This window comes from Haemorhous mexicanus, chromosome 2, assembly GCF_027477595.1.
Source record: "Haemorhous mexicanus isolate bHaeMex1 chromosome 2, bHaeMex1.pri, whole genome shotgun sequence".
Taxonomy (NCBI): Eukaryota; Metazoa; Chordata; class Aves; order Passeriformes; family Fringillidae; genus Haemorhous; species Haemorhous mexicanus.
The window spans coordinates 73,208,741-73,227,846 of record NC_082342.1 but is presented as its reverse complement, the minus strand read 5'-3'; positions in this window follow the sequence as shown (position 1 = coordinate 73,227,846).

Below are 19,106 nucleotides of genomic sequence, written 5' to 3'. Positions count from 1 at the left end.
GTTGCAGTCAAGGATATATTTCCTACCAATTAATGCTGTTGAAATATGACTCTGCTTTGAAATCTGCCAGAGTCAAGGATTTCAATATTATATTAAATATCAAGAAAGACCTGTGTCTACTGAATCACAGCTCCATAAGGAGTTTTTCCATGTTGGCAGTCTCAGGTATGACTCAACTCCTGTTATAATGTGAGCTAACATTATTTCAGAACTATACTTAACCTAAGACATGCTTTTCACAAGAAAGGCATGCTCTTTTACAGTGGAACAGCACTTTGAATGGAGTTAGGTGTCCTAAATATTTTGAAAGCATGAATCAGCTTGTATTTTCAGAATATTAATGGTACATCTGAGTACATCCTGCACCAAAAAAAATAAAAAAAAAAAAGGAACTATCGCATAGAATTCCATAGACTTTTATTATTATTTCAATGAAGCTGTAGCAGATGTTAGATCCCTAGAAAATTTGCATGATACTTCAAAGCCTTTCATAAAATGTCTCTAGGAAGCAGCTGCCAGTGTAAGTTTAAAAGCAAAGGCTAGAGTTGCATTTGAGTGGTGATGAAATATGTCACTTCTTGCAGTAGAGATTTTTAATTAGTTTTGAGTAAAACACATTTTTTTCCAAGATGAAGAACATAAAATCCTAGATCCTCTTTCCAGTCTTTGTCTATAGGTATGTCTGTTCAATCTTTCTGTCATACATTGCAAAATACTTTTGCAAATGCCTCATTTTCTGTGGTGGATTAGTATTAAAACACGTGTAGAAAACTGAATGCACAGATTTTGCTATCAGCTATACTCTATAGGCTACCAATGAAACTACCCAGCAGGAGGGTACGAAGATAGGAAATAGTTGTGTCAGAGGTGAACATCTCAAGATTCTGTGGCCCTGTGACAACAGCACTCTGCTGCTAGAGGTCAAACCCTACTTCTTGCATTGCAGAATCAGCAGGGAAAATGCATAAACAGCACTGGGAGAAGGTAAAGATGATCTTCAGGCAAATCTAAGGAAGTGAATGACAGAATCAGGCTTCGTGGGTAGAGGTCCCAGCAGATGCCACAAGTGGTCTTGTCCTTGAGCTGTGCATCTCACTCAGGCCCCACATGTCGTCTTCAGCTCTGAACCTTCTCCTGGGTAGTTCTCTCATCGTGTTCAGACATGAAAAAAGAAGCAGCACTCTGAGTATGGCTTGGTTTGCTGAGTATTGTGCAAATACAAGATCCAGAATTGCCTGTTCTATTTTGAGAGGGGGACAGAAGTTTGAGTACAGTCCAAACTGTACCAGAATGCAGAACTATATATGGAATGAGACAAAAAGAAACAAAAGGGAATACTTTTTGGACAATTTCCACAAACACCTCTTCCAGTCTATTCAGCTTACAGGAATGGAGGCACCTTGCTTAGGTGCTCTGAATTCCCAGGCTGTGTGTAACATACATTAGATGTTTCTACCAGTCAATGTGTATCCTGTCACAAAACCAAAATTCCTGAAATTGGCAAATATATGTGTCTGCTCATTGCCAATAATTCTGACCAGATTTATTCCTTAGAAGGATGGGACAAACTTCAAATATGACAGAAGTGAGATGGTTCTTCAACCTTTATGTTTCAGCAGAATGAGGACCATCCTGACTATAGATCTTTCAAAACTGAGTTGAAAAAAATCTATCACTCCCAACTGTTTCCTAAACAAAGACTGTCAGAAAAGGAATATTGTAGAGAACTCCATGTGAGATACCTTGAAAACTGGAAAAATAAAAACTTTGGGGGATGTCTCTGCTTTAAAAACTGAAGAATGAAAACTTGAGAGGTTTAGAGACAGTGAAAAGTGAACTTGCAATCTCTAAATCTGGAACACAACCCCCCACTCCCTTTACATTATAATTCAAAGAGCCTGGTAGAAATAATCTTAAAATCATAAGGTTTTTACTTTTCTCCAAATAAAACATAGAAATTTTATTGTCTTCCCACTTTTCTGTAGCAAGGGAAAATTTGTAAGGGGAAATTTGCCTCACGGAAGGATTCAGATTTCATATAGCTCACATATCATCTTAAACAAAAGTATTTCTATAATCCAAATTAAGGTGTGTACTGTGGCCTCCTTATGTACATGTACACTCTTCCTGATACATGCACATCCTGCTAACTGCCCAGACAAAACGTGTCCTAAGGCTACCTCTTCAGACAGTAAGGTACTTGCTGACAGCTCTGGGCTTTGAGACAAATTAAAATAAGCCAATTTTTCAGTCTGGAGGTCTAATAAAGCTTCTGGCTTTCAGTTCTGTCAATGACTATGAATAAAATTCCCTGAAAAAAGAGAAGACAGGCTGTTTAGTTTTCTGATGAGGGTGATTTTAAGGTGAAGATCAATTCTGCAGTTCTTATTTCAGCTCTCATCAGTGAGAAGCTCCTGTCATTAGAGAAGCAGGAACAAAAAGTTTTCAATTACTGCTTCTCCATTCTGACTGCTCAACTCTCTTTTCACTACCACCCTCTGAAATGAGTCCTACTAGAGGATGTGATGGGGCAGCTTTATAAAGATTTTATATAGGGCAGTTTTTTGGTCTTTCAGAGTTTAATTTGGTGACATCAAGTATAGTTGTAAAAATTTCATAAATATTCTTTTAAAAACACTGTGCTTGTTTTGTTCAGAGCTTCAAAATATGCCTTCAAGTTAATGTTCTCCCAATGATGTGCATCCTCACTCCCTTGCCAGTCATGTATTCATGTCTGAATGCTTCCTTGTTTTTTGATAGATGTTGATATGTCATCAAATCAAAGAATCCTGTAAGCAGAAGCAACTAAACTATATTTGAAGGCCAGAAAATTAGTTGAGAAAAAAGTTTTATCTTTCTTTTGGTACTAGAAATATTTACAGTACTATTTTATATTAAGATATTTTTGAGATACAATGGAACAACAAGGTTTGCAAATATCTGATTACTTTTTTCCTGAAAAAAGGTGCTCATTTCCAGAATTTCCTTTTCCTTTCCTGTCTGTGATCCACATGAGAAATCTTGTGGCTTATTTTTCTGTTAGTTAAAGACCCCTCTCTGCAGAAAATGCCATCCAGCACAAAGGTGGGGACCTGGCCGCCCATCCTCTCACCTCTGACAGGTTGTTATTATTATTTTAGCCTGGATTGCAAATGTACTGCAGGAAATTTTCCAGTCATTCCCACATAGCATGCTTTTGTTCACTTTACAGGAACACCTTAGAGCACATGGACTGTGTTCTTCTTGGACGAAACAAACTGAAGTTTTGAAAGGTGTCTGAGGTGACCCCTGAAATGTGCAGTATGACTATCAAGGTTTCAATGATTCACCCTAAAAACCTGTTCCTGTAGGTGTTGATCAGCAGAGAGAGGAAGCCAATGTGCACCATCTGCACTCTACAGCTGTACCCTGAAGACGTAGGTTTGCACACAGACCAAGTGGGAAATGAAGCTCATGGAAAATGAAGTTAAATAATTATGATGGAAAAGCAGCAGAATTATTTAGGATGCAATGTAAAAGACAAACAGATGAAATTTTCCTTTGTAACTGTAAAAGAAAATGTTTTTATGCTCACTTTAATCGGTGCTTTCTTTCCTTCACATAGATGAAGCTCTAGATTCTACACTGCTCTTTTGATTTCTCCACTCTTCCCTGATAACATCTTTTCTGACTGTCCACTGGCTTCTACAGAAAAGAGTAAAGGTCTCATTGTTAGATGTTCATCATGCTCACTCATCCAGTAACAAGCTTCTGTGAATATCTAAATATCCATGAAATAAACTGTTGATTACTTCTTTCCTGTTATAGAACAATTTTTCTGTAGTTTAAAAAGTTTGTGGTTTCAATACAAACACATACACACATATAAGTCTTTAAATTGGTTTTACAGGCTGCAAAAAATCGTAGAAATTGCTGGGGAAAACCCAACAAAGAAGGGTCTTTAAATTTTATTTTTTTACAAGGTAATTTTCTTGTCAGAAAATTAATACATTTTAGTGTTTAGTCCTGCCCCTTGGTATAGAATTTTTATGAAGAGAAAAATCTTCCCACCAACTCAGCTGCTGAGAGAATTCCTTTTATTGGGAAAATACCCATATTCAGAAAGCATGAAAGTTTATATGTCTGAAAAAAATTAAGGCCATATTTATATGCTTGATTTTGTTGTTAATTATCTCACCTAATGGGGTTAGGTCTTCAAGTCAGACAAGCTATATTACAATTTGTTGCTAATGACTCCATACACTTATGGAGCTTCATAAATTGTTTTTAAGCAAAGTGGGCTTGAATAATTCAAGCATTGCCATGAATGTTAGTGCTTGCAAGATCAGTAAAAGCACATCTCCTAAACAAATGGTCAGTGGGAACCAAATTTGTTGCAATTTGTGTTGATCTAAAAATAAAAGAAAAATGGATTGCAGCTGTTTAGCAGTTGTGTCTCTAATGTAAATATAAGGTGCAGGGAGAGTAAATTCCTCTTTGTAGTATGGAAGCAGTCCAGCAATATTCCCTCACTTCAGCCTACATAAGCTTAAATGAATGTGAAAAAAATCCTAATGAACTTGATAAGAGAGAATGATTCATAATTAAAAAAAATAAAATTAATGCTTTCATTTCAGTTATATAATCTCTCTTGTTTCATTGCCCATAGGACTTTGAAATACTGATTTATTTTCATTGCAATGTTTTGACCTAAGAGTAGCCTCTGTCATATATCATAGCCCCTGTGGGTGTAGGGAAGCCCAGGAAGCTGGCTTACCCAAAGTCATGCATCTCTTGACTGGCAGGAACACGGTTCTTGCTTGGACATCATCTGCTCCAAAAAGCATTAAATAATGCTTCTTTTAATGAGTGGTTTTATTGACGTGTCATTCTACATAACCTAGAATAAAAAAGGAGAATTTCAGTTAGAAGGGGCCTAAAAGGATCATTTACTACCACTGACTGGCCAATCTAGGGCCAAGAAAAAGCTAAATCATGTTGTTAGAGCATTGTCCAAATCCCTCTTAAACACAGACCACCTCTCTAGGAAGTCTGTTTCAGGGTCTGGCCACCCTCCTGGCAAAAGAATGCTTCCTAATATCCACTCTAAACCTCCCCTGACACAACTTTGACCTGCTCCCATGAATCCTACAGTTGGGATTAACAGAGATTAACATCTCCCTCTTTACTTCCCCTCCTCAGGAAGATACAGAGGGCAATGGAGTCATCCCTCAACATCATTTTTTCCAGGTAAGACTAGCCCAAAGTCCTTAGCTGGTCCTTATAGGACAATCCCTGTGGCTTTCACTTGGCTTGTTGGTCTCCTCTGGATGGATTCCAGGCCCTCCACATCCTTATTAAGGTGTGGGGCCCAGAACTGCACACTGTACTCCAGGTGAGGCTGCAGCAGTGCTAAATACAATGGGATAATCACCTGTTTTGGCTGGCTGGTGATGCTGTTTGATGCATCCCAGGATGCAGTTTGCTCTCTTGGCTACTAGGGAGCACAGCTGGCTCCCACTGAGCCTGCTGCCAACAGCACCCCTGGACTATTTCCTTGCTTGCTCTCCAGCCACTCTTCCAAATTATTCTTGTGCTCAGTGATACTCCATCCCAGTGCAGAATCCAGTATTTGCACTTGCTCAATTTATTCCTTTTAATCACTGCTCCAGTTATCAAAATCCCTTCTTATTAGAGGACATCAAGTTAATTAAACATGGTTTACCCTTTGTGAGCCCATGTTGACTGTGTCTGATGATTATGTTACTTTTTAAATGCCTTCCAGTAGTACCAGGTATAATATCATACTTTTTTTTTCTGAAATTGAGGCTAGACTAACAGATCTGCAATTTCTTGGGTCTGTCCTCACATTTCTTATATATGGGAACAACGCTGGCCAGTTTCCAGTCAGTAAAGACCTCCCAAGACTCCCAAGGCCTCTGGCAGATGATTGAGAGAGGTCCTGCTATGATATCTGCCAGTGCCTTAAGAACTCTGATTAGTTCTGGTTCATGAACATGAAAGAAACACTACACAGACACTTCTGGATTACCCCAGAACTGTCAGCTGCCCTGTGGGAATAATCCATGTCCCACAAGACCAACATAATTTATTCATATCCTGGCTCTGGCAGTCCTCAATTACTGACATATTTTGTTAGGAAACTTGCACAGGCTCCTACAGCTCAACAGCTGAGCTGGGAAGGTCCACTTCCTGGGATGGAAGGGGAAGTTTCTTTGCACAGAACAGTGCCTTCTGGTCAAGGGCTTCTCTTTCTCTTCCCTTCTCTCTTCCCTGTGGCATGATCAGGCAAGCTGATTGAAGGTGAAACAAAGCAAAGCACTTAGGTTTGACACTAGTTTTAGACTGAGAACCTCAGTGTGCTGTGTGACCAGAGAAGTTGTGGGTGCCTCCTTCCTGGATGTGCTCATGTCCAGGTTGGATGGGGCTCTGAGCAACCTGGTTTAGTGGAAGGTGACCCTGTCCGTGACACTGGGCTTAGTATTAGATGGTAAATAAGGTCCCTTCCAATCCACATCATTCTATGATTTTGTAGAGTTTTCTGTGTGGTAGGAATTGATGTTGGCTCCCCAAAAGGAAGCCCAACAGGATGGTTTTTCCAGGTCAGAAATCCTTCTGAATATTGCATAGTTATTTTCTTCCTATAAAAGGATTTTTGCAAAGTTATCTCAGACTTCAGCCTCATCTTCATTTCTGGTGAGGAATGAACTTGAGTTCAAAAAGTACAAAGTAATTCTTATCTAGGTTTATCTGGCTCAAGTATTCTAAGTTAATAAAAACTACTGAAAAGGATACCACCATGATGAGGTGAGAATTTGGATTTCAAAATAATCCAGGCCTTTCTTCCCTGATCCCTGAAATCAGAGGCCCCTAGAACAAAGAGATTATTTGGGGGCATATTCAGCACTTTGGAAATAAAATGTGCAGCAATGATATGTGCCTTGCCTCAAGATGCAGCACTGGTACTGAGGACAAGGTGTGACTTTGCAAAGTTAACCTTCCATGCACACACAGAGAACAAAGCAGACAATCCAAAACCTCTCTCATAAAGAGATTTTTCTGGAAGAAAATATTGACAGTAATGGGGCTAGAAAAGCAAATTAAGTCTTCCCAGGAAATGAAATCTATCTATTTGTGAAGGAAGAACAAATCCTACTCCTCCATCACAACTTCTACCATTTAAGGGTGTATGTGGTATAAATATGATATATGTGTATATAAAAGGGATATTTAAATTTTCATATATATGTGTATGTGTGTGCACATATGGTAAAAGTCATGATGGATAAGAGAGATTTGTTATTTCTTCCAAATAGACAGAGATATAGATATATGGTAAAATAAAATAATTCTGAAATGTTAGCTGACTGGAAAGAAGAGAGAGAGGGAGAAATAATACATCTTCTATATATGTTTTATAATACTGGGAGGTACTCAGGCTGGAGTGATAGGGGGTGTATAAGAAGTGGCACCGATAAATAAATTATAGTTTCGCATATAAAGATGGGAATTTGGAATACACTGTTAAAGTAGTTTGGGAATCACTGAACAATTTCAGTGAGTTGCTTTACATCCAGCTACTGGAGCCATCTGTCAGTTAACTGACAGCTCTTCTGGTAAACATAAACGATGTTGCTACTGCAAATGTATGTGCCGGCAGAGCAAGTTGATGTCTTCAATAGAAATAGATTGTTTCTTCTCTAAATTCATATAACTCATGGCCCTATTATCATTGCAGGCAAAAAATACCTATCAAATTTTGATACTTACATGGCAGCAGTCCTTATTTGTGTAATTGTTTAACATTGCTTCAGTCTTTTCAAAAAGTGGCATCCTGATTAATGTGATCATATCTTCAAACTCACAAAGTACTGAAACTTTTACTCCTTGATGAGAAAATGGATCTATGAGCCCATCCTGAAAAACAAAACATAGAGATAATCTATAATTTAAAATATCTTATATGATGCAAAATATAATATATTTAGCATTCCTATTCTATTCATTAGCCTGTTAACGTTTTAACTTGCCTTCAGTAGCACCAATAACACTTCAATGCACTTTGTCACTCCTTGAGTTGAATTTTATAATTATTACAACATTATCTGCAGTAAAATTAATTTGATAAATTATGTTAGATAATTGGCATTTCACACAATAGTTTTTAAAGCAGCTTCTAATTTTACAGAAGTATTTATCTGTAGTAATGACTCTCTGAAAATTTCTTGAAACCTGTTGTAAGTTCATTGGTATTTTACAAAATACATTCACCTATGATTTTGTCACTCCTTATTTATTCATAGTGCTGTGTGAACAGTCACTGATACACTGTTGTTTCCTCAGGTGAGACTTTGATAAAAAATGAAGCAAAAAGTGGTAAGTGTAATTCTGAAGAGAGAGAAGGAATTTGTGTCATAGACGAAGGTCACAAATGCTTTTGGATATTAAAATAGTTACCATGTTGGTCAGATATTTCTTCACTACCAAAAAAATAATTTACTATGACCTGATACTTGGTTGCTTTTTTCCTTATTATTGCCACTTGGCAGGTTTCCAGGGTTTAATTCATATCAATTGTTAGAAAATCCCTCTGTTTGAAACCAGATGTTCATATAACCTTTTTCAAAGCCTGTTTGATAAATTTAAGGAAAATGGTAACATTATCCTAGAGGCCAGTACTGCTCACTTGTAACACTGCATGGCAGTGACTGAGTGTGAGTGGTGCCAGTCACTGTTGAATTCCAGGGATGTGTGCCACACCAGAGCTAGTGGTGAGCTAGTGTTTGTTATCCACCTGGAAACAATCCAATACTTCCTCAGCTGCTTTACAGTTTGACACACTCTACATTGAAGTTCAGATTCTTGAGGTAAAATGAGGCACTCACACGCCATTTCAAGAGTTTCAATCCAGTTTAGGAGAGTACTGCCAATACTGACACTCAGGCCTGATCCTAAGAGCAAAGAAAACGGAATATTCTGTCTCCAGGTATTTCTATTTGCATAAGCCTTGTCACTCTCCTGCTGTACTGGTCCCTTGCTTTCACTTTCCTAATTAGGCCCTTCTGGGAGGCATAAAAGAAGAGTTTCCTTGCTTGAAGAGCTTGAGTACCCTGCTAAGCCTCTGACTCTACCACATCCACATAGATGAGGAAGAACTTTTCCACCTTTTCCTCTCATGGCTTCACCACAGTTTTATCAGATGGAGGATGGAGGGTTCCTGTTGCAGAGGATCCTGTCTTCTCAGAAAGCAGATGAAGATGGATGCATAGATGAATGGTTGGGAAACTCAGGTAGAAGGCTGTACTTGTTCCCGCTGTGTTGAAGGAGTGCTTGTTTTATACAAAGGGAAATAGCTTAGCAAGAAGACTGAGAGCTTCCAGCTCCAGACTATGTTGTTTGCTGATGAAGACATTCTTCATGTGGGTAGGAGGCATGGATTACTGTCCCTCAGGCAGAGAGCAGGGGAGCTTAACTCAGTGCTGTCAATGTTCCAATCACTCAGGAGCTGGTCCCAAAGGATATCAAGTCTTTCAAGTATCTGAGCCAAATTTAATACCTATAAGAGGAGAAAAGACACCACCATGGACTAAGACTTTCTGTTTTTCTGATAAATGGTGTTGAAATAATTGCCTGCAGAAGAAGCTGCTAGGTTAGAGATTGTGGTTGATTGAAATGTCAGTCTTCCTAAATCCACAATTATTCTGGAATTTATTGCTAACCTTTTTTGTCTTTTCCTTCTTTTAGGAGAGGCACATAGGATTTGACAATGTGGTTTAGACCCATCGTCATCTCTACCTTTGACTCTTTGTTATTTTTAATAGGTCTTAAATATACAGACTGAAGAAAACTTCTTGTGTAATACATCCCAGTTATCTATTCTAGTTCACTTCCACCTGTTTATTTCCCACAAAGCAGGGCTGTAAACTTGGTTAGCCTTTCACCTTTTTTTCTCTATGTTGGTCTACAGCAGGTACACCAAAACTGAAGAGAGGAACCATGGGAAACTCCCATTTTTTATTTAATCATAAACTTGACATTACACATCATGCAAAATTAAAATCTCCAGCTTGTTCTTGCCCCAGTTATTTTGAGAACACTCTCTTCAGGGTTTTAACAGCCCTTTGCCATAGGTGGCACAAATGCATGCTCTTTCCAGCTGATGAAATATGTTCAGTTTTGACTGTGGCCTTCGTTTTATTTATCACCTCACTCTAGTAGAGAGAAAGTCCCCACCTCTAGCTGGCTGAGTTTAAGAGAAGGCACTGTGTGCAGGACTGTTTCACATCTGAAAAATGGCTGTAACAGACATGGGAATTCCAGGCCAGGATGGGGCACAGCTACCCAGTCATCTTCCAATCTTACATTTATTGAATCAAAGAATGGTTTGGTTTGGAAGGGACCTTTATCATCCATTTCCAACCCTTCTGCTATGGGCAGGAGCAGCTGCCACTAGGCCAGGTTGCTCAGAGCCCCATCCCATCTGGTCTTGGACTGTGCCAGGGATGGGGCATCACATCTTCTCTGTGCAACTGGTCCCAGTTCCTTACCACCCTCACATTTGCTATGGTTAAGTCGAGGGCAACCCTAGTTCAGGCACTGGGAGGTGTTACCTCACAGTGACACAGTGAAGCACAAAGTAAGGTAAGGATGGAACTACTGGAAGAATATTTGACTCTGGTGGGAATGTGGTTTCCCATTACATAATTGCAGTTATGAAAAGTGCTAACACTGCAAACTGCCATAATCTAGTTTCTGCTAAATTGGCCTTCCTTTTGGACTTTGCCAGAAGGCTTGATTCATTAAAGCTCATTGAGTTATTAGAGATATTTGGTTGAAAATTACTTCAGGAATAAAAAGCAGTCATGGCAGGCTGAATCATAACTTCAGAAGTGAACCTTAGTAAGTCAGAATTGACTCTGATTTCAGCCCACTTCTATCTATAAGTGTGCATGTTAATCTTCTGTGCTGTAGGAACTAGAAATATCTTGTATTTTTTTCTTTTGTTTAAATCTGAGAACATTTTTGATGCCTAAATTATTTTCTCTTCCTACCTAAAGCAAGTTCTGACTTCAGGAGTTTACCATAAGCTGAGAATAATACCTTGTACTCTCTACAATCATTAGACTCAAAGATTGCTCTACAAGAATGACTCCTTTTAAGCTTTCATAAACATTTACTCTACCATCTCACTTAAAAATATCTAAGCATTCTATTATATCAGTGCATGAAGCTCTGTGCTCTTATTAAATCAAGTGTGTCATCTTGTGCTCCTGCCACCTTAGGAGACACAGGAGGCAGTGCTCCGGAATTGTCAAGGGACATGAGAATGTGGCCATTATATTTTATACAGCATGCTAAATGATTAATATTTGTAAATTAATGCATTTAAATTGTATGTGCATGAGACACTCAAAGCTTTGCAAATATGTCTGAGAGACTCATTTGAAAAAAAATACACCTGACAGCTTCTCCTTTCCTAGTGGATTATATTTGGGCTAGTCAAGTGAAAAAGCAAGAGTGGCATGTAAGGATCATAATACACAAGGTATAGAGTATTTCTGAGCAATTATAACATGCCTAGGAAGGTGTTGCAAGGCATAAGGCTGAAAGGCCAAATGACTTTACCCACTTGAGAAATGCAATAATTCCCTAGAAATGCACTGCCTGGAGTATATTATTACTGTTATGAAATAGAATTCATGAATAGAAAGAAGAGAAATGGTGAGGAGGGGGACAGGCCTATCCATGCATGTCCTGGCTAGTATTGAAGTGGGTATGACATCAGCCACAGCCAATCAAACAGGCTCAGTAATGTCCAAAGTACTGCAGACATTTCATAATTAAGTAATAAGACATGACAGGGCATGAATTGTGTTGTATTAATTCTTGCCATGTGTTGTCGCAAGCCAAGAGGATGAGGGCTGAGTGCCATCGGTCCAGCCAACTGTGAATTAATCCGTTCCCATTCTCACAATGGAACCTCTTATTGTGGTTTTATGAAATGTTAATTTTTAAAATATTTATATTGTTAATTAAGTGATGAGTTTCTAAGCCATGATGGCAATCAGCACAGTTCTTTCCGTAATTCTGAGCAGAGAATTGTGCTATCCCTACTCACATCTCCACACTCAGTCAAACCAGCTGTTTTCTATTGTCCGTTTGCTAATGTATTCTAATATCCTGCCTCCTAATGCCTACTCTCATATTTGCATTCATTTGCATATAAGAAGCATCTAGATATGCCAGTAATGGTTAGTGAAGTCCTCTGAGCATATGAAGTGCTATGGAAGTGCTAAATACGGCTTTTGTTTACTATTCATAGAAAACCCTGATGTAGTGGGGGGTACTGTGGATGTCCCTTGTCACTCAGAACTTTGTTCTGTACACTGTGATTAGGTGCAGTGGGTTTTAAAACTAAAAATAATGCTTTTGGGTTTTGTGCATTTGCAAAATTAGGACATCTATCTTTCTTTGTTACTACATGACTCCCAGTCAGATCCCACTTACTCAGGTTATCCATTTTCCACAGTATTTTATGTGGTACTCTACAATGCTCTTTAATTTAGTATAAACCATTTTCTTTGGTGATCTGAGACAGGCTTGGGACCCAGTGCTGGTGTTTTACATCTCCAGTAAATGTTTTTGCTTTGATCTCAATAGGAGCCACTTCACACTTTCTAGGCTCGTGGAATCTACATTCTGGAACAGACTGCACAAGATTTATCACCAGAGGCATCCTGAAAAGTACATCATGTTTTGCTATATAAAATCACAAAGGGAGATGCCTAGGCAAGCAAGAAAATCCACCTGGGCATTTGTCTGTGATTGCTGTTCTGCTATTATAGTTAGAAATGCTCAGTAACATGTAAAAGTCCCTGAAGTGCTAATGAAATGACATGGATGGTTCTGTGACATTCGTGTGTGGGGCAGGGTGGCAATGTGACCTACCAAATGTCCACACCAGGACTGTCAGGGCCAGAGAATACTGACAGTGAGAAAACCTGAACTTCTGCAAAGTTGAAGAAATGAATGCCAAGACACTTATTTTGTGACTAAACATGAAGATAGAAATGTCTAAGTATATCACTGAGACAGGCATGAAAATCCTGCACTGGAAAGTGATAAATGACATGCTTTTCTGACCCCAAAAGCTTTACTTTGTAAGCAAAGATAGAAAAAAATTTCTTTGTTAAACATTAAGCAAGCACACACTATTTAAAAGCGCTAATAGAAATCACAGTTCTACATGTCACTCCTTCCCAAGTTCTTCATACATGTAATTTGTCTCTGATGGTCTCTTGTTTTTAGGAGAGAACAATTACTTCAAGTAGCAACCCAAACACATAACTGAAACTTGAAACAGCTAAAGGGATCACCCACATTTGAAGCAGCCTGAGATTGTTATTCGTTATTGCCATCACCCTAGGATTTGAGCCAGATCATTTATCAATGATTTTTTTTTTTATTTTCCTGCAAGCAAAAGAAAAAATATTCTTCTTATGGTATGGTACACTTGACATTCAGTACTTGGGTCCTAGCATTTTATAAAGTCTAGGTTTATTTGTACCTGAACAGAAAAATGTTTTCTTTTTCACCCAGACATGCACACATTTAACTTTCTTCCAAAATCAAAATATGATTAAATTTTAGAAGTGCCTCATTCTGAAGGGCATTGAGAGACGTCCTTGGAGTAAGGAACACAGCACTGGCCTGGTAACAGTTCAATAGTATTGAAAATTATATATTGAAATGATATATTGAAAATTATATTATACAGCCTATATAAATGTATATACAGGTCCAAATATATGTGACAAATGTATATACAACCCAATGTATATACAACCCAAAAGAGATATTACAATGTTATTAAGATACATTACACTAAATTATTTGAGTAGCTATTCTCAGACCACCACTTTGCTGCACCCACATTCATCCAGTCACTTCTCAAGGACACAAAGCAGTTTCATCTTGAAGCAGGCAGTCATGAATCAAGGCAATGCGGCGTTTCCCTGTAAAAGAAAGCAAAATATTTCTTCTCAATATTGGGTGTTTTGGACTCCCCCTGCACCTGGATGGCACCTACTGGTCCCCTTCTCTGCTGTTTTTTATTATGGCTTTTGTGACTGAGGCTTGAGCACACTGCCGCTGCAGGGTCATCTTGGTCCAAACCTTTTCATTTCCATCATTTACTCCTCCGGGCAAATGAAGTCAGGCTGATGCCTTGGCATTTGGAATAGGACAGTATCTGTGAATAACTTTATGTGTGGCATCAAGATACTTTTCAGTAATGGCTGTGCAGTAAATTATTTAAACAAATAAATTAAGTAAAATTAAGAAATTTGTATATATACTTGAGATCAGAGTTCCAGGCTAATGTATACTTACTGTATATACTTTGTTTTGCTCTATGGTTTCTCAGTCCTTTAAACTTCCCTTGCCTTGCTTTTCCTCAGGTTTTCTGGGAGGGCAAAGGAAAAGAGCACTATTTATTTAGGGGTTTTTTTCCTAGATTTGCACTAAGTTGAATGGTTTTAAAACGGTATCTGATTTGGCTTACTATCAAGTTCTTGATAAACTTTTGCTATTCCTGTGGAAACACTGCTTTAGAAACATGTCTTTCCTGTTCTTCTAAAGTTTCTTCTTTATCAGAAGACAAAGTAAATATTTTCCTCTCCTAAGTGATTTCTTGCCGTTCCAATTCACAGCTCATGTCTGTTTCACATATGTGGGTATTTAGTGCCACTTAAAACACACTTGGCTTCAGCTTCCTAGGGTATGATTCAAAAGCCTAGACATAGGTGCCTAATACCATTTAGATGCCTGAGGATAACCTGCCTGGCATCCAGCTGCAGCTTCAGCAGGGCTCTGGTTTCCCACAGATCTTGTGTTGTCTTTCCCAGGCTCATGCAGACGCTGCGAATACCCCAGGATGTTTATAACTATGGAACGATGGCACTGAGCCACTCACACCGCTCTTCTTCGTGATCCCTGCTCTCTGCAAGCATTCCTGGAGCAAGCAGCACAGCTTTATGTTCGTGTTTCTGTATTTCTAAATGCCCCATGTAGGGGCAAGCCACAAATGATCAGGAGCGTTTGAATAGTCATGAATATTTACATCGTTCTACCCATCGTACAATAAAGCATGGAGCCTCATATTCTCATTTCTTAAACAATCAAAACATACTTGTAGATCCAATTTAATGCATATATTTTTTTCCATTTGAATACATTGTGATTAAAAGTTCATGACCTTGATTATATTATGCAATTTGAAAAATCGCCAACAATGTCCATGGTGATTAAATATTCCACTTTGTAATTATTTTGTAACTTTTGTTCTGCTCTTTGCTCACTCCAAAAATTATCATAAAATTTTGAAAGATGTCCTCGGTGCAGAATATGTCCATAAAATATTAAATATTCAATTTTCCTCTATCATGGCTTGAAAAATTCATAATTACATGATGATCCACATAATAACTCATTCTGAAAAGTCATATATGGCACTCCCCCTGTGACTGAGTTAATAATTTACTGCTGTGTGGGATTTTCACTCTGCACTGTTAGTCTTGGGAACATTTATTAAGCAAATGTTCATTTGCAAAGATCAGAATGTGAATGAAGAGGGTAAGAATTTAATGAGGAGTGACAGACAGGTGAACTGATTCCATACAGTTCTTTACTAGAGGAGAAAGCAGATAGCTTTATCTTTCATAGCCTCGATAGACACATGAAATGAAATATAGAAGACAGGGGGCAAAAGGAAAAAAAGATACTTTCCTAGAAGGGCCAATGGAAGGATAAATCAGAGGAACTCCTGAACGTGATTCAGACTGGTTTAAATGGTTGATCTCAGACCATGCCTTTGGACTTACGTTGAAGCGATATTTAGACATTTTATTTTTAAGATATTTGCCAACTTTTTCAATAGAGTACTTCTAGCATTATAAAAAAAGATCAAGACAAGTTTAAATTTTGGTTTCAAAATGCATTCTAGTTTATGGCTAACCTTTATAATTTTCAGATGTAAAAAACACAACCAATATTATATGAAAACAGGTGTCACAACTTTGTCTACATTTTTTTTCAGTAAATAACTAAAAGATTTGCTACACATTAAGTGTGTAGCTTCTTTCTATAATTTTTGGGTGTTGTCTCATCAAACCTAGGTTAAACAATGTTGATCCTGGGTTTCATTTGCAAAATAAATCCAAGAAAGAAAAGAAATGTCACAGAAAAATTTTATAATTGATTAAAAGTTCAGTTTTGCAAAATACAGAGCATACTGTTCCTGATACAGCAAAAAACTACTACATTTATTCAAGAATTTTGAAATAATCTCTGTGGGTTTATTTTTGAAATAATCTCTGTTTAAAGGTAGGTGAGTACAAATTCAGGTGTTTTACTTACTAAGGGATTTTACTTCGTTAAATCTGAGATAATTTAAGCAATACTCAATCTATTGTCTCTAGGTGTGCAAGGATATAACATACAACTATACTTCTGAAAGATGCCTAAATATAATGTGCCAAGGGTTAAAACTGATAATATTTTATATATAGGAAAAAAAATTATTTGGAGCAAATCTGCATTTTCCAGTTAACTTACTTTATTTACTTACTTGTATTCCTATATGGATGTTTTTTTCAGTATACTTTTCTTCTGCATAAAAGTTTAAATTTACTACAATATGATTATTCTCCAGAGTCCTGCAATATCATTTTTGACAAGGGCAACCTTTATTTCTAAGATCATTGCCAAGATAAAAACAAGTCTCATAAAGATAATTATTTTTTCGGTGCGTTATATTTCTTTTTTTAATTTTTTTGTGGTAATTGATTGTATAATCAATGATGCACAGTCCATTTGTATTTTTGAAAACTTAATTAGTACATCAAAGTAGATGTAAGGAAAAAAATCCAAAATGTAATTTTCTGAAAAAAAGGTGCAAAAATTAATTTTCTTTAAAAGTTAAACATTTTGAAAGAGAATTTTCAGTCAGTGTCAGAATAGTTTTCCTGGATATAAAGGCTTCAGCCTAGGATGTTCAGCTTTCTTTAGGCATTTGACTTGAATATGGCTTTTCATTTTCAAAGGTTGGTCCATGGATATGCTGGAAATGAGACAGGACTTTGGCCTGCATTTCTGATTGGGAATACTGACTTCCACCTTTATTAGTGGACAGTTATCTGACAAATTTATAAATGAACAGACATACACAGGAAAGATTTACTTCAGAGAGTTTGAACAGGGATATCATAAAGGGAGAATAAGGTGACATTGAGAACTGTAGGAAAAAAAAAATCACATAAAATTTAATCACACAGACTGAAGATGAATAAGGAAAATTTTTCCTAGAACTTATTCACTAGGTATGACAGAGATAGGAAAAACCTAATCACTGATTGCAAGAAAAGAAACTCATTTGACCAAAGACAGATGCATGCCATTACAATCAGCTGAGAGAAATAGGCAGCACTTTCATGGCAAAGTCCATTTCCCTCTGAAATAGAAATTTGGCAAGATTAGTGATCCCTCAGTGCCTGTTTCTGTGGACTGGCCAGAACAGAACCCTATGATGCCTACTGAGATATATCTGTGTGAGATTAATTTCATCTGAGGGAACTCTGAGCTGCAGAGGTGGTGTGGCCATGAATAAAGGGCAGTCCTTAGGTATGTCTGTTGTGGTATTCCTCAACATAGATAAAAGGGCATCAATGCCTTTGTACAAAAGGTAAGTTAAATTTCATCTGCAGTAGCCTGGTTTGTTTTCATTGTTCATTTTCTGGAAAGAGTAAATTCAAGCTGGAGGAGGTGTAACAAAGAGTATGACAGATGCATGGGGAGTTTGCTTTGCATTACTTTAGGTGTCCATCAGAGGTTAGCAAACAGTTTTTAAATGGAAGCATAGCATTTTCCCAAATATAGAGTCAGCCTGATTTCAGCACAGAAAAAGTGGTTGAGAAGGGAGCTAAGCCCTGTTTGGGGGGAACCCCCTCTCCTTGAAGTGAGGTCCTGGGGAGAGGTGACTGATGGAAATGCCAATTCTTTCACCTTGCACCCAGGTCCAGCTGTCATTGGGGTTGCATTGTATCATAAGGGTAACAAAATTCCTTATTTCCCAAACCAAATTACTTTCCAGCCAGGGAATCTAACCTCTCCTAGGCTGAAGTCCCTCTCATAGAGATAGGAAAAAAAAATTACAAACACATTCATAAAGAAACAAAATTGACTGAAAAAAAAAGATGGGCAGAAGCTGTACAAAATGATATTTTGATGTCATGGACACCTAGTAGTGGGACTCATTGATCCAAGATTCGTCATCCAGATCCATTTCTTCAGTACTTGTATTAAAATTTACTCTAACATATACATATTTTTAAGCATCATTTAAAATGAGTGAGACACTGAGGCAGACAAGGTTGTTGCAAGTATTTGGGATTAAGGGAGAACATCAGCATTAAAAAAAATATACAATTTAATTTTCTGATAGTTTTGATTGCTAACTATTTTTTTTTTTAAAAAAGAGTAGCTTGAATTTTATGTACCTCATTTGAAGACTTTACACTTAGTTGCCTGAGGAGACTTCTTCAGGCAGAAGCTCTTCTTCAACAAGCCCCTTCTCCTCAGCTGTTTGCAGCCAAGAAAAAGGTTAAATATAGCTGAGTTTTGTGATTTATGTATTTTGAAATAATTTTAGTTATTTGCACTAGATGTATTTTCAAAGCTACAATACTGAAAATAGATTTTCCTGTACAGGGTCAGAAGTGGGACTATGATGATCCCTTGTGGGGTTTCTCCCAATTCAGGATGTGCTCTGATTTTTTTTTTTTTAATGCACAAGATAACAAAGGGAAAGGAGAAAAATATGGGTTTGATCCCAAAATTTTGTCATAGATAATTTTTTTGAGGTAGAGCAAGCACTCATTCTCTTTTGTTTGCAGACTGGGAGCAGTAGGATCTACCAGCCTCTGTGTGAGCTCTGAGCACTGTTCTCTGAGATGGGAACAGCATCATTCAGACCAGCTGGGCAGCCTGTCTCCTGAATTATACAAATTGTACTGTTCCATGGTTGATGTAAATCAGTTTTGCCACAAGGT